General features: G+C 40.8%; 1 protein-coding gene across 6 annotated transcripts in view; it reads right to left on the bottom strand.

Moving 5' to 3' along the window:
• The window catches only part of nfyc (nuclear transcription factor Y, gamma), a 91142-nt gene that overhangs the window by 54824 nt on the left and 21386 nt on the right, over window positions 1–14932 (bottom strand). The gene's annotated exons all lie outside the window — the stretch shown is intronic.

Raw genomic sequence — 14932 nt, 5'->3', positions numbered from 1 at the left:
GATCTGATCTTATATTTAATGAGAGAAATCCTATTTTAGAAACATATTTACAATTAATTTTGCTGCATAAACATATCTGTACAATGAGGTCTGAGGTTTCAATGCAGGAAATGTCCTCATTGCATACTTGCTCGAAACAATCTGTGTCTAACAACATAAATCATTAACTGGAGTATGTAGAAGTCAAACAATACTCAGCAACAATATTATCAAACAACTGACATTGTACCAAACATCCATTCATGCACCCACACATCATAAAGTGATTCATTCAGCCCTTTTTGAGAAAGGATTCTCACAACTTTCTCTCTTTTATGAAAAGCCTGATTCTTGTTTGGATACAGTTGTAAAAATGACAGCAAGCCTCCCAAATTTCATTCAAGGGACCAAGTGCCTATAGTGCTAAATCTAGTTATCTGAGTAATCATGAGAGCATCAGAGCTCAGCATGGAACTGCACACATCAGACATTCACTTCCCTGCTGATGCCTGGCTATCTGCCTTTCACACAGTACAGTTTCACACACAGAAACAGAGACCATAATGTCTTATCCGAACAGTTTTCTCTGTTGCAATATGTGATTGCGAGCCAGCAGTCTTCACCAAAGCCATGTTGGTGTCAATACTAAGCACAAAACATAGCTGCTACTTGTGAAACTGTCTCTATAACACTTTCTCAGTTTTAAAGAATGAGTGTTTCTCCACTAATATTTAGCCAGGTGTATTCACATAAGCTCTTGCAAAAGCAACCCTCTCCTGCTTTACCTACTCCCACACCCTTCATGCCTTTCACTGCACATTCTTCCCCCTCTCCAAGTGTTTCATCAAATGCCCTCCTAGAAGCCTCAAATGAAGCTACCTCGTTGTATTATGAGAAGACTTGCTTCCTCATGTCATCATTGAATCTGCCAGTAACACCAAAAAGCAGTGCCATGTATTTCTCAACCTTTCAGTAATTGTAACAGTTTCGCCCTGTGTATTCCATCTACAGCATATACTCAAGATTTTGAAGACCTACCAAATCTTATTTTAATTGTTTCTCCAATCTACCCTCAATTAAAAACAAATCTCTCATCCTTGGAACCAATATTATAAATATTTTCTGCAATAGTCTCCAAATCCTTCACATTATTCTAAGTATGATTTGACCTCAGTTGGCAATGTTTTGTAAAGGTTCAGCAAACTATTCCTATGTTTGTTAAGATATTTTCTACTCATCCTGTTCAGATGTAATGACATACTCTCTGGAGCATGGTGAATTTGAAGTGGTCCTCTGGCTCAGAGACAGGAACATTATGACTGTGCCACAAGTGACCCTCCAGTGCATTTTAACTACTTTTTCAACTAGCCTTGTCATCCACACCCATTTCTACATATATATTCCCAGTCTCTCTCAACCTGAACCATCAGTAAAACTGTATGCTATAAATTACTGGGTTTTGAGGAGATTTGGTTGAGGTTCTGGATGTATTTTTGCATGCTGAGTTGGAAGGTTCATTTTCAGACATTTCGTTACGATACTAGCTAACATCAGTGAGCTTACGGTGAAGCACTGGCGGTATGGTGAGCTTTTTATTTATATGTTTGGATTTCCTTGGGTTTGTGATGTCATTTCCTATGGCAATGTCATTTGCTGTTCTTTTTCTCAGAGGGTGGTAAATGGGGCCCTAGTCGATGTGCTTGTTGATAGAATTCCGGTTGGAATGCCATGCTTCTAGGAATTCTCGAGAGTGTCTCTGTTTAGCTTGTCTTAGGATGGAGGTGTTGTCTCAGTTGAAATGGTGTACTATACTATACTAGTGAGAGTGGGTCATGTCTTTTTGTGGCTAGTTGATGCTCATGTATACTGGTGGCTAGTTTTGTGACTGTATGTCCAATGTAGTGTGTTTGTTACAGTTCTGTCGAGGTATTTTGTAAATGACATTAGTTTTGCTTGTTGTCTGTATAATGTCTTTCAAGTTCACTAGCTGCTGCTTTAGTGTGTCGGTGGGTTTGTGGACTACCATGCTGCCCAGAGGTCGAGTAGTCTGGCAGTCATTTCTGAGATGTCTTTGAGGTAGGAAAGACTGGCTAGGGCTTCTGGACGTGTTTTGTCTGCTTGTTTGCTGATATATCGGCGGACTATGTTCATTGGGTACTCTTACTTTTTGAATACACTGTATAGGTGACTTTCCTCTGCTCTCATATTTCCTCTGTGCTGCAGTGTGTGCTGGTTAGCTGAAATAATGTTCTAATGCAGCTTTGTTTGTGGGTGTTGGGATGATTGCTTCTGTCGTTCAGTATTCGGTCCGTACGTCTTGTTTTCCTGTGGACGCTGGTTTGAAGATCACCATTGGCTGTTTGCTCTAATGCAACATCTCAGAATGGCAATTTGTTGTTGCTTTCCACCTCTATAGTGTATTTTAGGCCAGTAAGGATGTCATCGATGGTCGTGAAGGTTTCCTCTAATTTGTTTTGTTTAGTGATGATAAAGCGGATCCAAAATTTGGGTTGGATGATTGGCAGAGCAGTTTGCTAGAGTCTCTGCATTACTGCCTCTGCTAAGAACTCGGATATAGGAGATCCTGTCGGTGTTTCCATTGGTTTGTCTGAAATGGGTGGTAAGGCATAGGTAAACAAACACATCGACTTGGACTCCATGTATCACCCTCTGAGAAAGATAACAGGAAATGACATCATCAAACCAAGGTAACCTACACACACACCCACAAATAGAAAGCGGGTCACTAATACCAGTGCTTCACCAGAGGCTCATTGATGATCTTACCTAGTGTGGTGAAGAACCGCCTGAAGATGAACCTTCCAGCTCGGCGAGCAAACTTACATTCAGAGCTTTAAATTATATTGCCTCATCTTGATCTGTCAATCAAAATTCTCACTTCTTCTGCATTATACTAAATCTCCTATCACTTGTCCCCCATTTGTTAATGTATAACTCGTTCAGCTTGTACAAGTCTCACCTGCCCCAAAACTAGTCCCAATTCTTCCAAAATCTGGTGTCCTCCCTCCTACACCAATTCTCTAGTAACAGTTTTACATGCTCATCACTATCCTCCTCACAGTTCAAAATATTTCAAGATTTTGTATCAACTGCAAATTTGCAAATGTGCCCTATACTGTAGTTTCAGTTGAAAATACAAAGAGCAGTGGTTGATAGCATCACAGGTGGCTCAGTTTAATGGCTTGGGAGGAAGAACAGAAGAGCAATAGCAAAAGATCAGGGAATTCAGACAGTTTTTCTACGACAGAGATAGTGATGTTACCAAGACTCCAGGACTGTGTGTCACCTCCTTGGAGTTCGGGTCAAAGATATCATGGAGTGGCTGCAGAACATCTTTGAGGGAAGACATCAGCCAGAAATCATAGTCCACACTGCTACCACTAACATAGGTAGGAAGAAGGATGAGATCCTGAAGTCAGATTTCACCGAGTTAGAAAGGAAGTTAAACAGCAGGATCTCAACAGTAGTATTACTCCCAATGCCACATGCTAGTGAATATAAGAACAGGAAGATTGATCGATTAAAACTGTTACTAGAGAATTGGTGTAGGAGGGAGGACACCAGATTTTGGAAGAATTGGGACTAGTTTTGGGGCATGTGAGACTTGTACAAGCTGAACGAGTTATACATTAACAAGAATGGGACAAACATCCTCACAGAGGAGTGTTGCTTGTACTGTGAGGTTAATTGAATACAACAAGGGAAGACCAAGAAACTAATAAGGAAGGGGATAACAAAATATAAATGTAATCTAGTAAAAAAAAAGCAACTGATTTTAAAAGCTCCTATGGATATATAAAAATAAAACAAATGTGGGCTCATTAAGGATAGAGACAGGAGAATTTGGAATGGGGGACAGAGAAATTGCAAAGAAGTTAAACGATTAGTGAGTGTCTGTTTTCACTGGAGGAAGTTACCAGAAATCTCCCAGAACTACAGGTCCAAGTAGCTAGGGAGAAAGAGGAATTGAAGGTAATTAAGATTAGTGAGAAGATTGTGCTGGAGAAGTTAATGGGGTTAGAACTTGATAAATCCCAGCATCTGATGGTCTTCACTCCAGAGTGTTGAAGGAGGGAGCTATAAAAAGTCAATACATTGGTGATTATCTTCCAAAATTCTTTAAATTCTGGAATGATTCCTTTGTATTGGAAGGTAACAAATGTTATCCTACTTTTCTTAGTGAAAAAACAAGGGCACTACAGATCCATTAGCCTTACATTAGTTGGAGGGAAAATACTTGAATTTATAAAAGGACGGGATAATTTGATAGCTGGTTGATAATAACGTGATTAGGCACAGAAAATTGTGTTTGACGAACTTGTTCAGGTTTCTGAAGATGCTACTAATAAAATTGATAAAGTAGAACCAAAGGATGTTTTACCTAGATTTTTAGAATTTTTTTATAAAAGTACCCCACAGGGATTAGAAAGATTAAAACACATGGGATAGGAAGTAATGTAATGAAATTAACAATTGGCTAATAGATAGTAAGCAGAGTAGAAATAAATGAGTTATTCTTGCATTAGCAGGCTGCAACTAGTGGATACTATAAGGATCATAGCTGTTCACAAAATAAAGATGTAAAACTGCTTCAGGAGGATTTAGACAGACTTTGTAAACCATCAAAAATATAATAGGTAGAATATAGTGTGGAAAAATGTGAGGTTATCCACTTTGGCAAGAAGAATTTACTCCTTATTGCAGTGCATTATTGCCATAGAGGGAGTGCAATAAGAAAGACTCATCTGACTTGTTCCCAGGGTGGCAGATTGGCCTGTGAGTAGAGATTTGGCAAACTAAGCCTGTGCTCTTTGAAGACCAAGAGGTGATCTAATTGAAATCTACAAAACGCGCAAAGGTATAAAACAGGGTAAATGCAGGTAAAATGTTACCCTTGGTTTGGGAGTCTAAAACCAGGCAGCACAATTTAAAAATTAAAAGGGATGCCTCTTAAGTCTGGAATGAGGAGAAATTATTTTACTCAGAACCTTTTGAATCCTCTGGCAAGCAAGGTTGCACAGGTTTAGCCTTTGAACATGTTTAAGTTTGAGATTAATGGATATCGCATCACCAGCGGCATTCAGGGTTATGGGGATGGGGGCAAGTAAAAAAGCATTGAAATGTTTGATCAGAGATGATAATATTGAACGTCAGGGATAGCTTGATGGGCTGGGTGGCTTACTTCTGTTCCCATGTTCCAACATGCCATCTGATCCTAGGGATTCAACTCTAAGTACAAAAGACCTCATATCTTCTCTTCATCATCTGTGCAGTAAACAAATTAGCACCTCAGTGTCCTTTGCATCTCTTTTTGGCCCCTAACTGGTCTCATGTCTCCATTTACTCCTTTTTACTGTTAATATGTCAGTAGAAGATTTTTGCTTCCCTCTTATATTTGCTGCAAGCCTCTTGCACATTCTCAATCTGACAGGTATGATCTCAGGTTTAATCAGCTCAAGATTCTTTCTTCAAATGCAAACAAAATCTCAGTTCAAGGAAGTATGTTTTTGAAATTTTCACACTTCACTAAAGTCCAAGAGATAACAGTGGAATATCAGGAATCAAACAGAAATTAGAACTAGTTCCAACTTTTAACAGCATGAGACAGAATCATCATCTACAAAGGCAATGTCATCAAATTCAAGAGATGAAAAGCCTGTCTTATGAGGAGAGATGAAACAATTTTGACCTAAGTTTGCGAGAGTTTAGATGGATGAGATGCGATCTAATTGAGGTATGAAAGAAGCTAAAGGCATTAATGAAGTAGATGTAGAGTAAACGTTTCTCCTTGTGGGAAAATCGAGAATGAGAAATCATAGCTTTAGGCTAAAGGGTTACAGATTTAAAATAAGAGATGCGGAAGAATTATTCCTCTCAAAGGGTTGTGAATCTGTGGAATTCACTACACGAGAGAGTATAGCGATGGCAGAATAAATGTAGACAACGTTTGCTGACACCCACAACCTCAGGCAACTGTGCATGAGCAGGATTCCAACACAATATGTCATTATGTAGAATTTATGTGGGATGTCATTGTACATAAATTAAGTAGTGCTCTGGGAAGTGTGCCTTTGAAATGGTGTTCAGCAGTGGGACGCCAGTTGCAGAACAGGGCCCAGGGGTTTGGAATCCCCTGGAATGAGGAGGGAAAGCTACCCAGAAGCACCCACCCCCTCAACCCCAGCTCTTTCCTCCTCCCTGCTCCCTCCCCCCACCCAACCGCCCCCCCCCCCCCCCCCCACCCACCCACCCACTCTTTCCTTCTTCCTCCCACCCAACCTCTACTTCTCAACTGCGTCCCAAACTTCCCCTACCCTCCTGATCCCTTCCTCTTCTTTCTGGGTCCCCACCTCTCCCTCTCTTGGACTGCATCACCCCAGAACTATCTATATGCACAAGCTCAACTTGAAGCTGCTCACCTGTGCCAATGCCAGTGACTGCAGCCATCAATTTGAGGAGATAGGCATATTTTTAGTTAGTAACGGGTTGAAGGAAGTGAACAGGAAAATGGAACTGAGGGCAAGATGAGATCAGCGATGCTTGTATTAAGCAGTGCAGCAGGTTTGAAGAGCTCAATTGCCTACTCCTAATGTAAATATGGATACAGGTGATTCAATAACATAAATCTGGGCTGAAGACCAAATAACAGAACGTGTAACAGGTTCCATTGGTCCTTTGGCAATCAAGTGTACAAAACACTAACGCCTTGATTTTGGTGACTTTAAATAGAAATTCATTACTTTTTAGAACTTGGAACTTACCCAGTTATTCATTTATTGACGCTTTATACTCAAACTATCACATGAACTCAGCTTCTCCAATTGAATACAGGGTATTGTGGTTCTGTTCGCCGAGCTGGGAATTTGTGTTGCAGACGTTTCGTCCCCTGTCTAGGTGACATCCTCAGTGCTTGGGAGCCTCCTCCCAAGCACTGAGGATGTCACCTAGACAGGGGACAAAATGTCTGCAACACAAATTCCCAGCTCGGCGAAAAGAACCACAACGAGCACCCAAATCTTCTCACAAACTTTGAATATAGGGTAATTAAATACTTTCAAGAGTAATAATTTTGTAGAAACAAGTATTTATTTTTCCTGAAACTATTTACATTAAACTAAATGAAAATAGATCAGAGACAACACCACAACTTTCAGAGGGAGCTGGAAAATTGGATACACAATTGACTCAATGGTAGGAAACAGAGGGTAATAGTGGAAGGATGCATGTCGGACTGAAGGCCTGTGACTAGTGATGTGTCTCAGGGGTCGGTAGTGAAACCATGGCTGTTTGTTATCTATAACAATGATTTGGATAAGAATATACAATTAGTAAGTTTGTAGATGACACTACAATAGACGGTGTCATGGACGGTGAGGGAGGTTGTCAGAAATTGCAGCAGGACCTTGATCAACTGGGGAAGTGGGCCAAGAAAAGACAAATGGGGTTTAATAAAGATAAGTGTGAGGTGCTGTATTTTGGAAAGTCAAATCAAGTAGGAGTTTTATGGTGAATGGTTGGGCCTTAAGGAGTGTAGTGGAACAGAGGGACCTTGGAGTTCAGGTGCACAGTTCTCTGAAAGTGGAGTCACAGGTAGACAGGGCAGTGAAGGAGGCTTTTGGCACACTGGTCTTCATGAGTCAGGGCATTGAGTATAGAAGTTAGAAAGTTATGTTGCAGTTGTACAGGACATTAGTGAGGCTACGCTTAGAGTAGTGTGTTCAGTTTTGGTCACCTCGCTATAGGAAGGATGTTATTAAACTGGAAAGAGTGCAGAGAAATTTACAAGGATAAATTTAAGGTTAGAGAGGAAAGAATAAATGGGAACCTGAGGAGCAAATTTTTTTTTTACACAGAGGGTGGTACGCATATGCAATGAGCTGCCAGAAGTGGTTCAGGCAGGTACATTAATGATATCTAAAAGGCATTTGAACAAATACATGGATAGAAAGATTAATAAGGAGATGGGGGTTGAAAAGTGTGGTGCTGGAAAAGCACAGCAGGTCAGGCAGCATCCATGAAACAGGAGAGTTGACATTTCAGGCATAAAATAGCTGGGAAGGCGATAGGTGGATGCAGATGAGGGGTGATTGTGATAGGTCGGCGGGGACAGTGGAGTGGATAGGTGGGAAGGAAGATGGACAGGTAGGACAGTTCAAGAGGGTGGTGCTAAGTTGGAGGGTTGGATCTAGGATGAGGTGGTGGGAGGGGAGATTGGGAAACTAGTGAAGTTGATGTTGATGCCGTGTGGACGAAGGGTCCTAAGGTGGAAGATGAAGCGTTCTTCCTCCAGTTGTCAGGTGGCTTGGATTTGGCAGTGATGGCTGTCCAGAACTTGCACATCCTGGGTGGAGTGGGAAGCAGTTAAAATTTTCAGTCACAGGGCGGTAGGTTGTTCGGAGCATGTCGCGCAGAGATGTTCTGTGAGTTGATATTGAGGAGACCAATTCGAAAGCATTGGACACATTAGATGAGGTGTTTGGATGCACAGGAAAATCTCTGTTGGATGTGAAAAGGGCATTGTTGATCACGTGACAGGGGAAATTGCAGTCCTTGAAACAGGAGGCCATCTGTTGGAATGGCTCCTCCTGAGAGAAGATACAGCAGAGGCGGAGGAATTGGGAGTAAGTAAATTGGCAGTAAAGGATCGTGTTTTTATAGGAGGAGTGGATAGGAGATGGTGTAATCCAGGTAGCTGTGGAGGTCAGTGGGTTTGAAATAGATGACAGTGTTGAATCGCTTGCTGGAGATGGTAACAGAGACCACCAGGAAGGGGAAGGTGGTGTCCGAGATGGTCCAAGTGAACTTAAGGTCAGGGTGGAAGGTGTTAGTGAAGTTGATGAATTGTTCAACCTGTTCATGGGAGCATGAGGTGACGCTCATGGTCATAGGCCAACTGCAGGGAAATAGGGTTAGTGTGGATGGACATTTTGGTCAGCACATATCAGTTTGGGCTGAAGGGCCTGTCTCCATGCTGTGAACTCTATGACTATAACTGAACTTGCCTTGGGAAAACACACAACCTTTAATCTGGATCAGTGAACAGAATGCATAAAATGGTGAAATCAAAAGATTAGTTGGTATTTTTCAAATGGGAGGCTGTTTTGGTACCTTCTGCAAGTAAAATTCATTCAGGCCTTCTGGGCTTAACCGGCTGGTACAGCATTTATTGCTCATCCCTAATTGCCCTGAAGATGAGTGCACTTCCAATGACGCCCAATCTTTTGTACAGCACCCAGGACAAAGCAGCCTGCTTGATTGCACTACATCCACAAACATCCATTTACAAAAGAACAAAAGCAGCAGAGACCCAGGAAGCTGTCTACTTGAAGTGCTATATCCTTTGGTTGACTGACAATACTGTTAATGAGAGGAGTTCCAGGATTTGTTGCAGCAAAAATGAAAGAATAGAGCTAGGGTTAGCGTATGGATGGTGAGTAACCGGCAGGGAACTTGGAGGTGGCAGTGTTTCCAGGTGCCCATGTCCTTCTAGATGGCAATGGTCATCAGTTTGGAGGGTACTATTTATGAAATCTTGGCAAGATGCTGCAATCCATCTTAAGGATACACATTACTGCGACAGTGTGTAGATGGTGGGAGTGAATGGATGGGTTTATGGATTTGGTTCAATCAAACAAGCTGCTTTGCCTGGAGTGCTGTGAAGATTCATTAATGTTGTTGAACTGCACTCATCCAAGCAGGTAGGGAGCATTCCATTGACATGTGTTTTGTAGGCCATGAACAAGGGAGTCAAGAGGTGACTTACTCACTGCAGTACTCCTAGCTTCTGACCTGCTCTGGAAGGCACAGCAATCATATTGGTACTTCAGCTTCTGGAAGTTACTAAGGAATTGGTCAGAAGGCAATTGAGAAGTCACAATATTAGATAAATGACAACTGTTAACAAGAGAAAAATTGTGTTTAAGAAAAAACGTACTGGGGTTTGCTGATGGTGTAATGAGTGTTGGTAGCATTGTGACAGGCTCCTTAAATACAATCAAATCTGCTGTCATCACTCAATCCTCAAAGAAACCAACCCATACCCCCTTCATCCCTGCCATTCTCCAAAACCTCCCTGGAACATCCTGTCACCTTGCCCATCTTTCCTTGAATTCCACATTTAACACATTCTGATCAGGTTGTTAACCCTGCTACATTACTGAAGCAAATTTTGGGTGGCACGGTGGCTCAGTGGTTAGCACTGCTGCCTCACAGCACCAGGGTCCCAGGTTCAATTCTGGCCTCAGGTGATTGTGTGTGTGGAGCTTGCACATTTCCCCAGTGCTGGTGTGGCTTTCCTCCGGGTACTCTGGTTTCCTCCCACAGTCCAAAGATGTGCAGGCCAGATGAATTTGCCATGCTAAATTGCCCATAGTGTTAGGTGCATTAGTCAGAGGGAAGTGGGACTGGGTGGGTTACTCTTCGGAGGGTTGGTGTGGACTTGTTGGGCCGAAGGGCCTGTTTCCACACTGTAGGGAATCTAATCTAATCAAAAAAGTCACAAATGACATTCTATGAAATTGTGACAGAAGCTCAACTCAGATCTGTAGTTTCTGACATCCATCACCCTTCTGTAACATCATCCTGTCTTTCAACTGGGTGGAACTGAATTAATCTGGTTCCACTATTATCATCTAATCGTATGCAGGAAGACACCATCATTAGCTTACCTTCATATTTCTAGTTATCTTTAGTGTAGAGGACCCCTTCTATTTCTAATCTACATGCTGTCCCATAGTAAGTACAATGGTATCACTGCAAGCTGGCTATGATAAATTGGAGAACGTTACTTAAAAGGGATTACAGTGGATAGGCAATGGCAAACATTTAAAAGGCACATGAATGAACTGCAACAATTGTTAAACAAAACTTAAACAGGAAAGGTGACCCAACCAAGGTTAACAAAAGGTAATTAGGGATAGCATTAGATCCAAGGAAGGGACATAAAAATTGGCCAACAGAACAGTAGACCTAAGGATTGGAAGCAGCTTACATTTCAGTAGAGGAGGACAAAAGAATTAATTTAAGAGGGGGAAAAATAGAGTTTGAGAGTACGTTTGCAGGAACATACAGACTGATTGTTAAAGCTTCTATATATATGTAAAGAAAAAAGGAGTAGTGAAGACAACTTAGGTCCCTTACACAGTCAGAAACAGGCAAATTATAATGGGGAACAAAAGCATGACAGACCAATTATAGGAATATTGGACGCATTGGTGGTTATCTTCCAAGATTCTAGAGAGTCTGGATTAGTCCCTATGGATTGGAAGGTAGTTAATGTAAGCCCACTATTCAAAAAAGGAAGTAGAGAGAAATCAGGGATTGATTGACCGGTTAGCCTGACATCAGTAGTGGGAAAAATGCTAGAGTCCATTATAAAAGTTGGTAACTTGGTAAACAGTGACAGGATCAGATGGAGTCAGCATGGAATTACATGGAATTACATGCTTGAAAAATCTTCTGAAAAATTGAGGATGTTCCCAAGGGGGATAAGTGGGAACTAGTGGATGTGATTTACTTGGACTTTCAGAATATGAGCCTGGGGAATTCTCTGCCACAAAAAGAAAGGTTGAGGTCAAAACATTGAATGTTTTCAACAAAGTATTAGATACAGTTTTTAGTACTAATGGGATCAAAGTGTATGGGAGGCAGAAGGAACAGGATAGTGTTGGATAATCAATCACGGTAATATTGAATGATGGAGCAGATTAGAACTGCAAAATCTGCCATATTCTGTGTTCCTCTGCAATGTTATCCAATTAGTTTCTATATGCAAGCCAATAACACCCAGCCAGCTCTAACTCAACACCACCTCTTTCAATGCCTGCACTGTCCCTATATTGTAAGTTGCTTAACTGATTAGATTAGATTACTTACAATGTGGAAATAGGCCCTTCGTCCCAACAAGTCCACATCGACCCTCCGAAGAGCAACCCACCCAAACCCATTCCCCTACATCTACCCCTTCACCTAACACTATGGGCAATTTAACATGGCCAATTCACCTAACCTGCACAGCTTTGGACTATGGGACGAAACCGGAGCACCCGGAGGAAACCCACGCAGACACGGGGAGAATTTTAGATTAGATTAGATTAGATTACTTTAGATTAGATTACTTACAGTGTGGAAACAGGCCCTTCGGCCCAACAAGTCCACACCGCCCCGCCGAAGCGCAACCCACCCATAGCCCTAACTGAACACTACGGGCAATTTAGCATGGCCAATTCACCTGACCTGAATGTGCAAACTCCACACAGACAGTCACCCGAGGCGGGAATTGAACTCTGGTCTCTGGCGCTGTGAGGCAGCTATTGAGGACAGTTTGAGCATAGATTTCTCAGATTAAATCTAGTAAAAACTGAAGACACTGTTTGAGAGAAGGATCAGCTAGACTCGAAACGTCAGCTCTTTTCTCTCCTTACAGATGCTGCCAGACCTGCTGAGATTTTCCAGCATTTTCTCTTTTGGTTACTGAAGACACTGTTTGATTCCGGTCTCAAAATCTGTTCCTATCATTGCCCGCTAACTGTTAGCCTGTAACCACACTGTTCACAAACTCAAAATGAATTTTAAAACTTATAGCTGGCTGCCTTCAAGACTCGTATAAAAGCAAAATACTGCAGATGCTGAAAATCTGAAACAAACAGAATGCTGGAGAAACTCAACTGGTCTGGCAGCTTCTGTGGAGAGAGAACCAGAGTTAATGTTTCAAGTATGGTATGACTCTTACTTCATAATTCTTTATTTACCTCTAAGATTGCCTATTTTGATCTCCTACATTACCTGCTTCAATTCCCTGCCTAAACCTCTTCATCTTTCTCATGCATTCTCATCCTTAAGACAGTCCTTCAAACCTATCTCTTTGATAAAGCTATTAGTCACCTGATCTATTATCTCCTTAACTGTAAACAGAAAGTGCTGGAAAGATTCAGGTCAGGTACCATCTGTGGAGACAGAATTAGAATCAATGCTTCAGATCAATCACCTCTCATGAGAACAAAGGTAATTAACTTGAAACATTAACTCTGACTCTCTGTCCACAGACGCTGATTGACCAGCCAAGTATTCCTGACATTATCTTGTTTTTATTTCAGATTTTCAGAATTCACATATTTTGCTTTTGTCAAAGACAGTTTTTGAGGCTTGGTATCACATTTTGTTTGGAAGTGCCTCTTAATTGCCTTGGGATGTTTTATTATATTGAAGGTGCTATCTAAATACAATTGGTTAACATGCAGATAAAATGAGCATGTATGAAGGCAAATAGTATATTATCATATATTGCAATGAGGGAAGCAGTAGGAGTAAGGAAATCTAGGTGCAATTGTTTAAACTGTACGGATTTGGTCTTTGTCCATGTAAAAATAGATTTGTCTTATAGGTGCTGTAAAGATGATTCATAAGATTGATTTCTGAGACAAAGATGTTGTCCAGTGAGGAGAGATTGAGTAGATTATTCACTAATTTTAGAAGAATGAGGTGTGAAATTTTAATTAAGCAAATTCTTAGAGATTGACATGACAGATAAACGGAGGGTGTTTCCCTAGCTGGAGAATCAAAATTACAGGTTATAGTTTCAGGGAAAGAGCTTATCCATTTAAAATTTAGATGAGGAAAAATTTCTTCGTTCAGTATTGTGCATCTTTAGGATTCCCTACCCTAAAGGTCTCTGGCAATATGTAGAAGACAAAGATCAACAAGTTCTTGGGCACGAAGGGAATCAAAAGGCTATGAGAAATTAGAATTGATGTAAAAAGTCATCCACAATCTTAATGAGTAACAGAGCAGGCATTAGTGACTGAATGGCCAGCGCCTGTTCCCATATCCAGTCAGTGCAAGACTCACCAAAGTTCTTCAGGAATAAGACACTGTTGTGCAACAGGAAGATGTTTGGAGCCCAATAAAGTTACATATAATTCAGTATTTTCAAAAGTGCAAACTATATCTTGTTAAAAATGCGAATAGATGAAAGTTTGGGAGAAATTCTAATTTTAGGTTATCAAATACCCTTGTTTGAAGTGTGAAAGTGTAATTACATTCTGGTAGTATTATACCACATCAGGATATTTAAAACAACAGTTCTTTTTGATAATTGACTAATACTTAATTCTGAGAAGAAACGGGATTCATCCTTAGAATTGACTGCCATTCTTTGCCGTTCTGTATATGTTTAAAACACTATGGATTTCAGGTTTCTTTTATCTTCATCAAGACTGTCTGCTGACTGTAAAAGGTTGTTTTAACATGCAAGTTGCGATACAAACAATGAGTTATCAGGTTACCTAGTCTTCCAACTGGAAAACATACTCCAGTGTAACAGATGAAAACATATTCCCAGTTTACATATTTCAGTGAAATAAAACAAAGAACTGCAAATACTGCAGAGCTGAATCAAAAACAGAAATTACTGAGAAATCAAAAGGTCTGGCACTATCTGTAGAGAGAAAGCAATATTAACATTTTGAATCCAATGACTCTTTGTCAGAACTAATGACAGCTTGGAAAAAGTTAAGTAAAACCTCATATTTAAGTAACCTGGATTAGGGAACCAAATGCAAGTTTCAAGTTTTCTCAGATGCACGGAGGCTTTAAATCACCTTAAAAGCAGCTGAGTGAGGGAACTAACACCTGGCATATGTAGCACAAACATGACTAAATGTGAAGTTTTTCACTTCCGTATGAGAAAGGAAGAGAGAAATGTGAACATTCAAGAGGATTTGGGTGTCTTTGTTTACCAGTCAAGGAAAGCATGCAAGCAGGTGCAATTATTTGATTTGATTTATTGACTGTTGTCGCATGTACGGAGATACAGTGAAAAGTATTGTATTGCTTGCTAACCAGACAAATTGTACTATGCGCAAGTACATCAGGGTAATAAGACAGAATGCAGAATATAGTATTACAATTAAGGAGGCAAATGGTACATTGGCCT

The sequence above is a fragment of the Chiloscyllium punctatum genome, chromosome 27 (genome assembly GCF_047496795.1).
Source record: "Chiloscyllium punctatum isolate Juve2018m chromosome 27, sChiPun1.3, whole genome shotgun sequence".
Taxonomy (NCBI): Eukaryota; Metazoa; Chordata; class Chondrichthyes; order Orectolobiformes; family Hemiscylliidae; genus Chiloscyllium; species Chiloscyllium punctatum.
The sequence above is the reverse complement of the archived record's forward strand: the minus strand, read 5'-3'. Positions and strand labels throughout refer to the sequence as shown.